We start from the raw sequence: 13,068 nt of genomic DNA on the forward strand, positions 1-13,068 counted from the left end.
CTTCTCTACAGTGGTCCTCTCCACAGGCTGCAAGGAAGTCTCTGTCCCAGTGCCTGGAGCACCTTCTCCCGCTCCTTCTTATTTGACAAGATGGAACACAGGATCAAAAGAACCAAGAGATTCACTAAGGTCAAACTCAACAACAGACACTGCTCTTGTCCTAGTCACTAAAATGATAATTTCATCACATAAAGCTTCATCAGGTATTGTTTCTTCTGCTGAGGACTCCCAGTGACCTTCTTGTCGTTCAGTGTATATGAAATATGTTTCCATTAAGATTTTGCATCCACTGAATAATAGTCTGGCAAGTAAATTCAGAAATTTGGGTAATATACCACAAAACCAAATAATGAGGGTACAGCAAGAGGTGGGAAATGTTGGTGGGCATTTTACTCTTCTGGAGAGATCTAAGAACTAGATTTGGAATTAGAAATGGGATTCGAAACCGGGATAATGGATGTTGTAGGCTGGATGGGGCCTTCTGTAGCTTGTGGAGACATGACCATACATCCCATGTACTGATGTATTTTACTAGGGACACTTGGGATATATCTTTCCCATGCCTTTTTTTGGATCTCCTGGCTCACTGGCTGCTTCCCAGAGCTGGATTTGCTGTTTCTGGATTTTTTTGTGTTCTTACACACTTTCCTTCACATTAATATTAGGTTTAGGGGTATAATAGCTCTATAATAGTGTTGGTTTTATCACATTACAAAACTGATTTATGCCAAACCGCTGCAAAGATGTGTGAATTTGTTGATTTTCATAGTCGTCGGTTACAATTAATTTTCAGTGAGACTTTCACCTTAGATCTGTGCCAGAGATTTGATTTGGGGTCATGGGTTGAAATATGACTCTTATTAGACACTATTTGTCTTTGGAGCCTTGTGTAAGACAAATGTATTCAAGGAGTTGGAGATACCTACTCGGTTGGTCCTTCCACCGTGGACTTAAGAATCCCTTATGTTATTAACACAAGTTCTACCTTAAAATATCTATGAGAAAGGTAAATTCTGTCTGTATCAAGGGGTAGAATGTCTCAATCCTGACCAGGAGACCACTATATGTGGAGAAGTCAGTGATCTGCATCACAGTTAACCTGAATCTGCCCAGGCCCACGCTGAGCTGTGCTGCCCATCCAGCATCACCTTAGGGCTGTGCTGTGCATCGCAAATCTCTTAGCTGCAGGGCACACTCAGCCACATCATCCCTGCAGGCATCTCCCTCTCTGTAATGGTTATGCATCACCTGCATAGTCTTGCCTTTATCTAAAAGTGCAAAAAGAAGCTCTGATGTGCACATCCTTTATGAATAGAATCATGTTTTTAAAGATGATTGTAGTAGCACGAATGACTTAAAAAGAGGAAACCTCTCCACCAATTGGATCTGTGTGGTGCACCTTGGGAAAATCCATCCTGGGCCCATCTAGAGCTGGGGTTCCCAGCATCTGAAGATATTTACTCAGAATCTGGTTATTCTATACCACCTCACATCATTGCTGGGGGTGGGGGAAGGGAGTCTCTTCTAAGGAGAAGGGGTCCCTTCCAGTAGAGGGAAGGTGGCCAGGGCCTAGGGAGCCATCCTATATTGTCAGGGGTTGTTTTCTGTGTGAATCATATCTTTTCTTGTACCCTCTCTCATTAGTATAATTGCTGTTACTGTTCATTTTCTTATCTCACTGCTATTTCCAGCAAATTGTCCTTATCTCAGTCTCTGATCTTTGCTTTTTGTGCCTCCAATTCCCCTCTCCAGTGCGCTGCAGGGGAGGGACAGGGGGAACAGCACATGGTTTTAGAGGGAGTACTAAACCGGAGAATACCATTCACAACACTATTCAACTGGCTGTTTTATTAAGCCAGGTTTTGCTGGACCTTTCTTATTGAGATCCGCAAAAAAACCCCTGCATTGTCTATCTCGCCCTCCCTGCCCGCCCCCATCCTCCTGCAAATCTGCAACTTGTTCACACCTTCTCACTTGAGGCCATGATTTCATCTTGAGTTACTGTGAAAATCCTTCTTTGCAGGCTAATTGGAAAGAGCATGTTCTTTTTCAAAGACAAAAATAACTATCTAACTAGGTGTGCTAGGACAATTGGACAGTTTACTTAACTGCCTTCCCTACTTCTTGTACAAGCAAGGTAGTATATTAGGAAGTGGGAGCAGGATGAAATTATTAAGATTTGCCAATCCAAGTGTAGTTTAAAACAGGGCTGTGACCTTTCTCAGCTGCTTTAAGGTCTCTTGAAGATAAACTCAAATAAAATGAACGATGTGACCAGCATTTGTCATGGCATCCTTTGGAGTACAGCACTTTGGAATTCTTGGCTTTCATCAAGTTCTTATTAGTTCTTTTTCACTCTTCTTTGCTGACTTAAGTTTCCAGAGGGATTGGCCTCCCATACAGATTCAGCAATGCCATTAGCTCTTCTGTAAAAGTAAGTCATACCAGAGCCTAATTCCTTTCTATCTGCTGTGAGAAGCAGCACACTCTCACCTGCATCCCACAACAACTTCATAGGTGAGCACCTCCTAGGAAATTATGACAGGGACCAGGTTTGGTCCTTTTGGATATTCCATATGTGAAGGGTTTTTAATGTTTAATATTAAATTTACTTATTTGAAGATGTTTGATGTTGCATGTGACTTTGATTCAGCATGGTGATATAGCAGTGTGCTGGAGTCACAATGCAAACACGACAGAGCGATCGCAATATCGAGCAGGATCACAAATCACACGTGATTCCTGTTACCCAGCTCCACACACTCACCATCACTGAGGCGGCCCAGGCACCAGGAAGGAATGATCTTCCCATGATGCTGACAGAGTTGTCTTCCCACTCTATAGTGGCCATGAGGGCATGACACCAATAGGTTAAGAGCCTGGCTGGGCAGCTGCACTCATGGGCTGGTGAATGTGGCCAAGGTGGGGATTCTGTGAGATTCTGTTTCCTCTGCCCTTTCCTGGAACACTGTTCTGCTTCAGGCACTCCTCAGCATCCCTCACTCACACAGCTTTACTGTCAGACTTTGCCAGGCTTTAGGTTTGCACATGTGGGTATTTTCCTAAAGCTTTCTGGCTCTTCCATGAGGAAGCAGCTTTGGAGTTAGAACAACTCCAAGTCCAATAATATGTAATTGGATTTGAACCAGTCTCTGATAGTGGTAAATAGTGAGCAGTCTACTCAGCTCTGATCTTTCCTCCCAAGCTTTCTGGAAGTGGGGTTAGTTAGATGATGTATTATGAGCTGTAACTCAGATTTTTCATTATTCCCTACTCACAGCAGTACATTTCCTGCAGGTCTATTGCAGACACATAAGGATCTTACGGAAATGCACTGTTTGGGAACCTACGGGAGCAGCAGACTTCCTTCTTTGGAAGCATCCTATTAGAATAGGTGATATAAGGCTCCATAAGAGTGTAGATCCTTGATACAAGCCCAGGCTTTGTCTATATTTATTAAACTAAAAATGAGGTCTTCTTTGACCCGGAGACCAACAAGGTTAGTTTTGCTTTGTTTCTGACATTAAAGGACAAACGTATACTCTGTAAGTCCTCCCCTGTGCTGGAGATACTTGTGTGGGCAGCCCTACCCAGTGATAGTTTCTGCTGCCTGTGCAAACAGAGGGCTGTCCTGGCTCCAGAGCAGCAGCACCTGGGCTCCAGGCTCTCCATGGCCTCCTGGCGAGGAGGACATCCCTGCCTGTCTGCTGCCTGTTGGCTTGTTGTGACAGACATGTCAGGACCCAGTGGCCAGCCCAGAGCACTGTCCTGGCAGTGGCTCAGCCTCGATGGGGTCTGAGGCTGAAAAGTGCAGGAATGATGAGACAGGCAGATGGGCTGAGGCTTTCCCTGAACACTACCCCATTCCTCAGGTGCCCCTGGCTCAGGCACATCCCAATCCTGCTGTCTTTGTTGTATGCAGCATCAGGAGTCTCTGCCTGGTTCTGCCCCCGTGCATTTGTCTGGCAGATTTTTGAATGAATGGAAATCTTCAGTAGCCACTCATTGGTGGTGATGATCTGAGTAGATAACAATGGCTGGTTTGAAGGATCCTGTCCCTCTGTGTTTGGCCACCAGCTAACTTCACCTGATGCCCCTACTTCTGGTACAGGGAAGTTCAGCCATCCATCCACTCCAACTCATTGTCCTATCTAGATTTTACAGACCTTATCTTACATCTGCTGGCTGCCTCCTCTCCAGCTTGAAGAGCCCAAGGCTGACAAAGCATTTTCAAGAGCTGACATTTCAGATGCCTGTGTCAGATGACACTCAATGCTGTTTTCAGTGGGAGGGATGGTACAGGGTGCTTGAAAATATCCATCATTCTGATTCATGTTTGTGTTGAAGAGTTGAAAAGAGTTGTCTGTCTCTCCAGTGTACATAAAGTCCATGAGGTTCTCAAAAATGAACTCACCTATGCTGGGGGTATGCACTGGAGCCTGATTTGGTATGAAAATCTCTTGGCTTAGCAATTCCAATGCAAACACATCTCTGATGACCCCAGCTGATGGGCCTATTTTTAAGACTATTGATATCAGTGCTCTCAGGAGTCAAGTTTCAGAAGAAAGAATCTAATTTTTCGCTGACATTGTAAAATTTGAGGGGGAGGTTAGAGGTCTCTGAAGCATTTGACTCCACCAGCTGCAAAGGGAATATGATCTGGGCCAAATATAAGAACTCAGGGATTTATACATTTGTTTAGACGTTAGAATTTCATTTAAAGTGATAGTTCTCCTCACAACCATGCCCACATATGTCTGTCCCACACCATTTATGGTATTCTAATGTTTCTGATCTGTATTTGCCTTGCTGTTGCTGTGCAGAGTCTGAAGCCCTCCAGGGAGTGAATCTCTGTGTGAATGTGTAAGTGGACTAGTTTTTCCTCAGAGAACTATAGACACTGTTAACTGTGGCCAGATTCACTCCCTTTTTTTCTGTTTCGTCTTCACAATTCTCACATAAGTATTTGAAACAGCATTCATAGATCTCTCTGAGAAGAAAAGTGGTTCCTGTGTGTCACAGAGTAAATATTTTCCTCTTCTTCGGTGATAAAATTGCTCCAGAGAGAGTGATTTCTTCATTTCTGCTTTCGCATTGGGAGGTGAAGTTATTTCCTCCTTTGGTAGTAGAAATGTGGCTGTGGAACTGCAGAAGAAGGGTCCTTGTATCCTGTAGAGTGATTTCTTCATTTCTGCTTTTGCATTGGGAGGTGAAATTATTTCCTCCTTTGGTAGTAGAAATGTGGCTGTGGAACTGCAGAAGAAGGGTCCTTGTATCCTGTTGGACTAACCCCTACCTGTGTAACACAACAGGAGGGAGGTATCCTCTGTGGCATCACTTTTCCACAGGGAACCAGGATCATCATGCGTTTGGCTCGTGAGAAGTGTTTGCAGCATCATCTCTGTTCTCTGAGTCTTCAATATCAGGAGTCTCCACAGGCACTAACTCAGAAAAAAATTGGAGGAAAGTTGTAGACTGCATATCTGAATGTCATGGAAGATTTCACTTAGCAACCTATTTCATGCTCAAATGAGTTCTATCCTCCTTCTGTTCAGCCAGGAATGATACATCAGTGCCAGAGAAAACAGCTCGTGCTCCCTGGTCACAGAAGTATTGCAGAAAAGGGAGTCGTGTTATTGGGAACTTGACAATGCCCCACAGAGACTGGACAACACTGGGCAGTGGTTGTCAATGACTTGCATTTAGCTCCAGGGAAGGTTCTGGGCTTCACAGAGTTGGCTCTCGACAAAGCAGCAGTTCCCTCCTGTCCTCACCTGAGATGTCCATGCAGTGGCAAAGGGCAGTTAACGTGCCCAGGAAGCAATCCACTTATGCAATGGCTGCTTGGATTGTTTGGGAACAGGTTGTGGCATGGCATCTATTAATCTGCATAACAAGGAAGTTTGGCTTCCACATCATGCAAAGCATTCAAGATGCTTCCAGCACAGGCAGTGTGTTAGCAGGGAGGTATGCAAGGAGTTCAGAGCAAGGACACAGCACAGGCTGGGTGCTGACACTAGCACAGCTTTGTCCTCTCAGAAAGCAAAAGGGAAATTAATGGTTTGGCCATTAAGACTGAAAGAAGAAAATGATGGAAATGTGTTTCTTGAACTGTGATGGTCAAATTGCAGATGATGAGAGAACCATTTTTAGGCTATATAACTGTGCAGGAGAGTGTGTGTTTGTGTGAGAGTTTGTGTCTCTGTGGCAATGAACAGGGGTTCTCACAGAGACCTGCATTTTCTATTGCCTTGAACCAAATGCTCTGCCATGTCTTCTGGCAGGAAATGTCCCAAATAGACAAGCCTGATTTGCCTGTGGCAAAAGTCTTTTACTGATAGTCCTCTGAGGGCATATTGGGCTGGACACTTTGATCACAAAGCCACCATTCTGGTGGTTCCTCTCCTTTTATTTTGATCTATTTGCTTTCCATCAAGCTTCCTCCCTGTCAGCACTGAGCAAATAACACGTGTGGCTAATACAGAAAAGAAATAGGGAGGTTGATGCCTTCCCAGCCAGGTCAGCCAGAGGAACTTGCTAAATATGTTTGTCATTCACTTGTTGTATCAGACACTGCCAGAATATTTTGAGCAGCAAAGGCCCCTGCAGCCCTGCTAGCTGAAGGGCATCAGCTGGCAGACAGGCTGTCTGGTGGGAAGCACTCCTTTCCCTATCTCCCAGTGCTCAGTGCCTGACTGTTTTCCACCTTAAGACCGGTTTCCACGCAGGATTTGTTCCTGAGGTTTTCTTGTCAGATAACAAGGCTGAGTCTGGCACTGTGACAGAGACAAAACTACCACAGACCCAAGTCCAGGTCCAACCAAGCAGTGAGGCTGAGCAAGAATTCCTAGAAGGCAGAGGCACATGGAGAACACATATGCAACACATATGTACATATATACGCAGCTGGCCACATACCCGCACAGGTGAACACACTGAGCGCTCGCACAAATACCAAGGGCACAAGAGACCTCACCTCGTTCCCCTCGAGCAGTTCAGGATGAGGTTCCAGCAGAGTCAGTGTAGATGCTCCTAGCTACAAAGGGAACCTTCTGGTACCTGGGCACACTCTGTGTGCCCAAGACCTGTCCCTGGATCGCAGTCTCCTCAGGCCACATGGTGTGTTCCTCATGACTTGTACAAAGGCAGCTCTGAGAGGTGTTAGGTATCTGAAGGAAGCAGAGGACTTTCCCACTTCTTCAGATAACCTGTGTTTGATTACCTACTGCCATTGTACAAAGCAAGGTTTGCCTGCATTGTTTATGGATATAATTTATATAATTTTTAGGGTGTGGTTCAATGTTTTCTTTTAATGTTCTGTTAACAAAAACACCTTCTTTTTTCGTGCTGCAAAATCCTGGCTTCCCAAGCTCCTGAATTATGTCTTGTTGAAACATGCAGAAACCTGCAGCCCGTGATTTTTCCAGAACTGTTTGTACGTCTGGGCTCCAACAGCTCCAGTTCTCTGATGACAGTAAGTCTTTTGCAGTTGTCACCAGATTTGCCATTGTTCTGGTCTTGCCTTTCTAGAGCAGAAGACAAGTGTGCTGCTGCTTAACTGTACTGCATGATGGATCAGTTGCTGTCACTCATATGGATAAAACTCTTCCACTGGCATTGTTCAGCAAGGGCTAAATGGCTGGATAATGAAAAGGAGAGAATGAACTGGGGTTACATATTACTTCCCTTGCATTGGACTTGACTTCAGTGCACAGATTCCTGATGGAGGACCCCTTCCTGCCTTTTGGAGACAGGGTTCATTCTTGCTGTGTATGGACATCTGACTTGTGCCTGATCCCAAAAATACTATGACATTGCTCATTTCCACAGTTCAGAAAAGCAATTGGGCCACTTTGACCCTGTTCCATTCCCACATCTGTGAGATAGAAATTAGAGCCACGTCTGTATGGGAATCGCAATGGATTTTCTCTCCCAAATCTTTTGTGATGTTGTCTGGTTGCAGAACTTGTATAGCAAATCTGTGCTGTGGCTGCACTGTGCCCAGTCTTGGTGTCAGAAAGTCAGAAAGGTGCTGCATGCCTATGCTGCTCTGCAGCCCAGAGACTGTACTACTACCATTAATTTCTGTTACATTTCATTTCATAGAGAGTCTTACTCACTATTCTTGTTTTATTTATACGTTTTCTTTCTGAAATTCTTTCTTACTGTACTTCACAGTTTGGGTCTCTGTCTTTTTGTTTTTCAATTTCTTTCTCTCTGGGCTACTTACACCTACATCTTTTCTGAGGTTGTTCTGCTGGGAACCCATTCCTACCAATCATTCCCATGGGCTAATCAGGATAGAATCCCTGATAATGTTAGCACCATTGATTTGAAGATATTTGAAGCTGGTGCACACCCAACATTTTGATTATTTCTGATAATGTCTGCAAGGGGGTTTAATAACAATATTGGTTAAGCAAATTCTTATCTCAAACTTCTTCCCTCCTGTGTAGAGAAAGACAGATATTTCTGACACTGTACCTGAACTGAATAAAGGAACAGACAAAGTTAAAAGTAACTATGCCAAAAAGAGGGCGTCTCATAGTCTCTCATGTCTCTTCCTCTTTGAATTTTCTTCACAAATGATCTGCCTACATTGAATCCTACTGTCCTAGGAAAGATCTCAGGCCTGGGATGAAAGTAAATGTTGTGGACAGACCTTTCTCATCTAAATAGAGAAATGAGCTACCATCGACAGAAAATCCTGTTTTCCTTGATAACATTTTATATATCTTCTCAGATTTAATTGAGCACAGCTCTGCACCGGAGTGGTTCTGGCCTCAACCAGAGAGCTGGCAGTAAGCTAATGTTGCTGCTACTGAATTTCTCTGCTCCAGCCTGAGCACTGAAGTACCCAGCATTGATGATGATGCCTTTTTGTGCACACTTTGGTTTTAGTCTACAAAAGCTGTGTTAGTATTTGCAGCATGTTTTCTTCCTTATTTAGCAGTGTTTATTGATACATAAATCACAAGTGCTGCGATATATTCTCAGATTCAGTCCCTCTTAAAGCCTGATATTTTATTTGCAATTTTCATTTCCCTGGCATTGATTTGAGCACTGTTTATATGCACCAGAAAGTAATACGGCTTCATCAGATTTTAATTCCTTTAGCAGAATTGGATAAGTACCCTCTATTCTTGGTGCATTGCTATTCTTCTATTTATTCCAAAACCTAATGTTAAAAAAAAAGTGGGAATATTCCTAATTGCTCTCTAGTGAAAAATCAGCTTTTCTGCACAGGTCTGTGCTCTTTTTATAGTCTGATCATCTGTTGGCTTTTTGAATGCTCTTGAAATCTTCATTGCAACCAAAAAACTCACAAGTAACTCCCATGGGATTTTTGGTAATCTAGAGCTAGCTCCTCAAACAGCTTTAATTTAAAAATCGTTTTTCTCTTAATCACATTGATGAAAATTATTCTTGGTGCAGCGCTGTTGCTGTTACAGCATGTCTCTGAATGATCAACAATAGAACCAATATGCCTTCAGACTGCCATTGCTAATCTTATCACGGAAGCAATTTTATTCCCCTGCTATGAACAGTATTTTTTCTTCTTTATACTCAGCTGTACCAGATGTGAATCTTGTCAGATAAAAGACTAAACTGTGATTCAGAAGTAATGAAAAGTATCAAGATCTCCAGGAAAAAAAAAGAAAAAAAGAAAAAAAATGAAGAAAAGGGGGTCATATCTCACAAATCTATGGATTATTCAGTCTAACACTTTATTCAAGAAACATTCTCTGTGAGATTTGCAGCTTGCCTGTGCTGTTGTCAGCCATGCTCTCAGTATGACAGGGCATGCTGGAGGCATCAATGTACTCTATGGACCCCTGATGAGCTCTCTGACAGGGAATGCTCAGCTCCTGCTGCAGCAGCATTTCTGCTGCCCTCTGTGTAAAACGAGAGCTGCCAGGAATGTTAGCACCAAAGAAACAGAATTGCTGAAACACTGATCATTCAGAGCAAGGCTTCTCATCCCAACACTTCCCAGTATTAAGATGCAGCTGGGCACTGGACTCTGGAGATGGTAGGACACACTTTCCTTAACCTAACATCCCTTTCTCCTGTTGACTAATGAAGTGCATGGATTTGGTGAAATGCATGCTTCCCTGCAGGAAGTGTCTAGTCCAAAGTGGTGTCGTAGTGCTATGTAGTTCAAAAATTCCATATGAGGCAAGTGTGGAAGGGTTAACTGGTTTTTGAGTAAAACAGGTTGATGAACAGAACTACCAGAATCTTAAAAATATTCAGGGAGAGAGATACAGAATAGGTACAGGGAAATTTCGGCCATGGCAAAGGTAAGCTAGTATTTCTGAGGCTAGAACCAACTTGTGAAGACTGCCCTGTCCCATGCACCAAAGCATGGAGGGGCTTTGAAGATCCTTCTGTCTCCTAATTGTACTCTCTTGAGACTGCTTCAAGGTTAATTTTTTCAGTGCATTTATGGTATATCTTAATGGTATAGCATTATATGCCACGTAAGTACGTACAATGCTTCACACTTCTGTATTTCAGAAGAGAAAGAAGGAAGAGAGAAACTGCAACTCCAAAGATATCTCAGCATCACTTGACTGTGAAGTGGAGCAGAAGGTAAAAATATAATACCTGGGCAGGTGCTGAGTGAATATCAAAGTTGCACAATTATTTAGGCTCCTCCTGTGTTTCCAGGAAGCATCCATGGAAGAGATCTGGAGAGTGGGTCCTGGATGAGGACATGACCTTCAGGATGCCCTTTCCATCACTCACCAAAGCAGCTGAGGAGCTCCTGTTACAGAACAGGTGTGTGGGGTGAGAGGGCTGGGTGGTGTCTGGGTAGAACAGTCAAGAGGAAAGACAACAGGTGGTAGAAGGAATTGAAGGTGGAGAAGGATTTGGATCAAAAGGAAATCAGGGTTACTAAAACAGTGCAATTTTGAAAAAGTGACTGCTCCTCCTAGAAAACATGTCTGAGAACTTGTTGAGCAGTTGAAATCACTGACAGATAACAGGTATCATAAGGGCACTTGTTTTTGATAACCTTGCTTTTGAATGCCAAGATTTGAAGAAACACGCATATCATCCTTGTCTGAGATGTGGCTGTACTCTTCTGAAGAACTGTCACGTGTTACTTATGATCTAAAAACCAGTTTTAACACCTCATGCAACAGAGTAGGATTCAGGCAGTTACATACAGAGCTATAGTGTGTTATGTTGTATTACATTTTTCATGCCCATTTCCCCCTCAATTCCACAAGGGCTCATTCACAATCTCAAATCACTCCTAGGAAAACCAGATTTTTCTCTGTGTTAATTCTAAGCATCTCCTTGTTTGATTTCAATAGTCTGTATTGCAATGTGGAGGCATAGGCATAGTCCATTCTTCATTAAAGCCACATTTTTGGTTACCCCAGGCAGGTGTCCTTCAGGATGGGACAAACATTAAAAAGTGTTTTGGAATACCAAAAGAGGAAGAAATTATGAAAATTTCCAAGAGCATTTAGGGATGGGAAAACTTCCTGCCTAGCTTAAATTCTAATACCCTGTGCACTGACTTGTGTGTCTGCCATGAAGACCATCACATCTAGGTTGTGTGTCTAGAAGTATTACCAGCTTGCAAAGTAGTCACATGTCATGCAAAGCCCGAAGTGTGAACCCATCCTCTCCGCTCTCCAACAAGTGTCCCACATTCTACTCATCCTTCCCAGTTCCCGCAAGCACTTCTGCTTTCCCAAGCTGCCCCCCTTCAGTGTTTTCAGCCTTTTCATTTAACATCACTGCTCACAAGGCCTTGGGATGTGAGGAGGCACCAGACACAACCTGCCTGCCCCTCTTACAGGGCCAGGACAAAGCAGAGATTCAGAGAACAGATCTGTTTCTCAAGGCACTCTCTTACTCTTCTTAGCAAGGCACCCATTGTAGAGTATTGGGCTTGATATGGGTGGGTGGCCGATGGGTGCACAAGAGCGGTTATCAAAAGCAGCAGAATTAAATCTAGGGTCAGGTACCAACAGCCAAATGATGTTACACTGTTTGCACTCTTCCTTTCTCTTTATCATCCTTCCTTCCACCTCTAGCTTCTGTCTCTTTCTCCCCTCCTCTTCATGAATATTCTTGCTCCCCATCTCAGTATTTCTTTCTCCATTTTTCTTTCTTTCTAATCTTTCTCAGTCTCTTCCCTTCCTCTCTTTTCTCTGGTGTTTTCTGCATTTCACTGTCTTTCTCTGTTTCTTTATTTCAGTATCTACTCAACCCACATGTCCTCTGCTGTCTGTCCCTCTCCCTCTGCCTCTCCTGCTCCACCTGCCTCTACCTCCTTTGCCTCTCTCTTCCTTTCTCTCTTTCACTCCCTGGCCCCCTTCTGCTCTGCCATTGGGGAAGGAAGTGCCTTCTGGTCAAGGCAATGTAGCTGTGGGCTGAGGGCAGAGACAATGAGTACTTGCAGAACTGGAAAGCTGAATTGTTGGCAAGAAGCCTCTGTGAGGAACGTGTGTCTTCAGGGCAGAAGTACTTTCTCCATGTCTTAGTGCCTCTCAAAGTGCTGATGCTTTTGTGCCTGGGAGACACAGTCTTCCATGCCCAAGCTGTTGAAGGTCAGAGAACTCCATAGTCCACATGGGGCAGCAGCTCTAGTGGAGCTCATCAGCTGCATCTATTTTAAACCTTCTCTTAGAGATGTTCCCTTAGGCCAGTTATGGGCATTTGCATCAGCACATTTCAGATCACAAGCAGTCTGACTCCAGAAATAGTGTGCCAATGCAAAATGACTCCTGTCCTCCAGCTAAGGCAGCAAATCAAAAGTCAGGAGAAATTGGTTTTCCTTACTGGTCCCTTTAATATTCTGCTCTGATTCCAAAAAGCCTCCAGCCATGCTTTCCAGGATGGCTGGTGGCAAGGCCAGGTCAGCACAGTGCAATGGCTGTGATTGCTCTCCCTTTCCCACCTGTGCAGTTTGAATTCTGGCCCAAGGTGTTGTCTTTTAAGGAACCTGCAAAGTTACCTTTCATCAGTTGAGCATGGGTTTAGGAACAAATGCTCAGGCCATGATTTCTTACAGGTGGGAGAGGAGCCCCAACAGTTTCATGT

At 43.8% G+C, this 13,068-nt stretch overlaps 1 protein-coding gene and 2 long non-coding RNA genes across 3 annotated transcripts in view; 2 read left to right on the forward strand and 1 right to left on the reverse strand.

The window, feature by feature from the left end:
• LOC116453315 (myosin-1B-like) overlaps positions 1-13,068 on the reverse strand; it is an 80,867-nt gene that overhangs the window by 20,391 nt on the left and 47,408 nt on the right. The gene's annotated exons all lie outside the window — the stretch shown is intronic.
• LOC116453335 overlaps positions 1-13,068 on the forward strand; it is a 36,050-nt gene that overhangs the window by 8,381 nt on the left and 14,601 nt on the right. The window lies entirely within an intron of this gene.
• On the forward strand, positions 9,962-10,779 carry LOC116453334. Its single transcript, XR_004243759.1, has 3 exons — positions 9,962-10,033; positions 10,522-10,596; positions 10,675-10,779. It is a non-coding gene; the product is annotated as an uncharacterized LOC116453334 (long non-coding RNA).

This window comes from Corvus moneduloides, chromosome 19, assembly GCF_009650955.1.
Source record: "Corvus moneduloides isolate bCorMon1 chromosome 19, bCorMon1.pri, whole genome shotgun sequence".
Taxonomy (NCBI): Eukaryota; Metazoa; Chordata; class Aves; order Passeriformes; family Corvidae; genus Corvus; species Corvus moneduloides.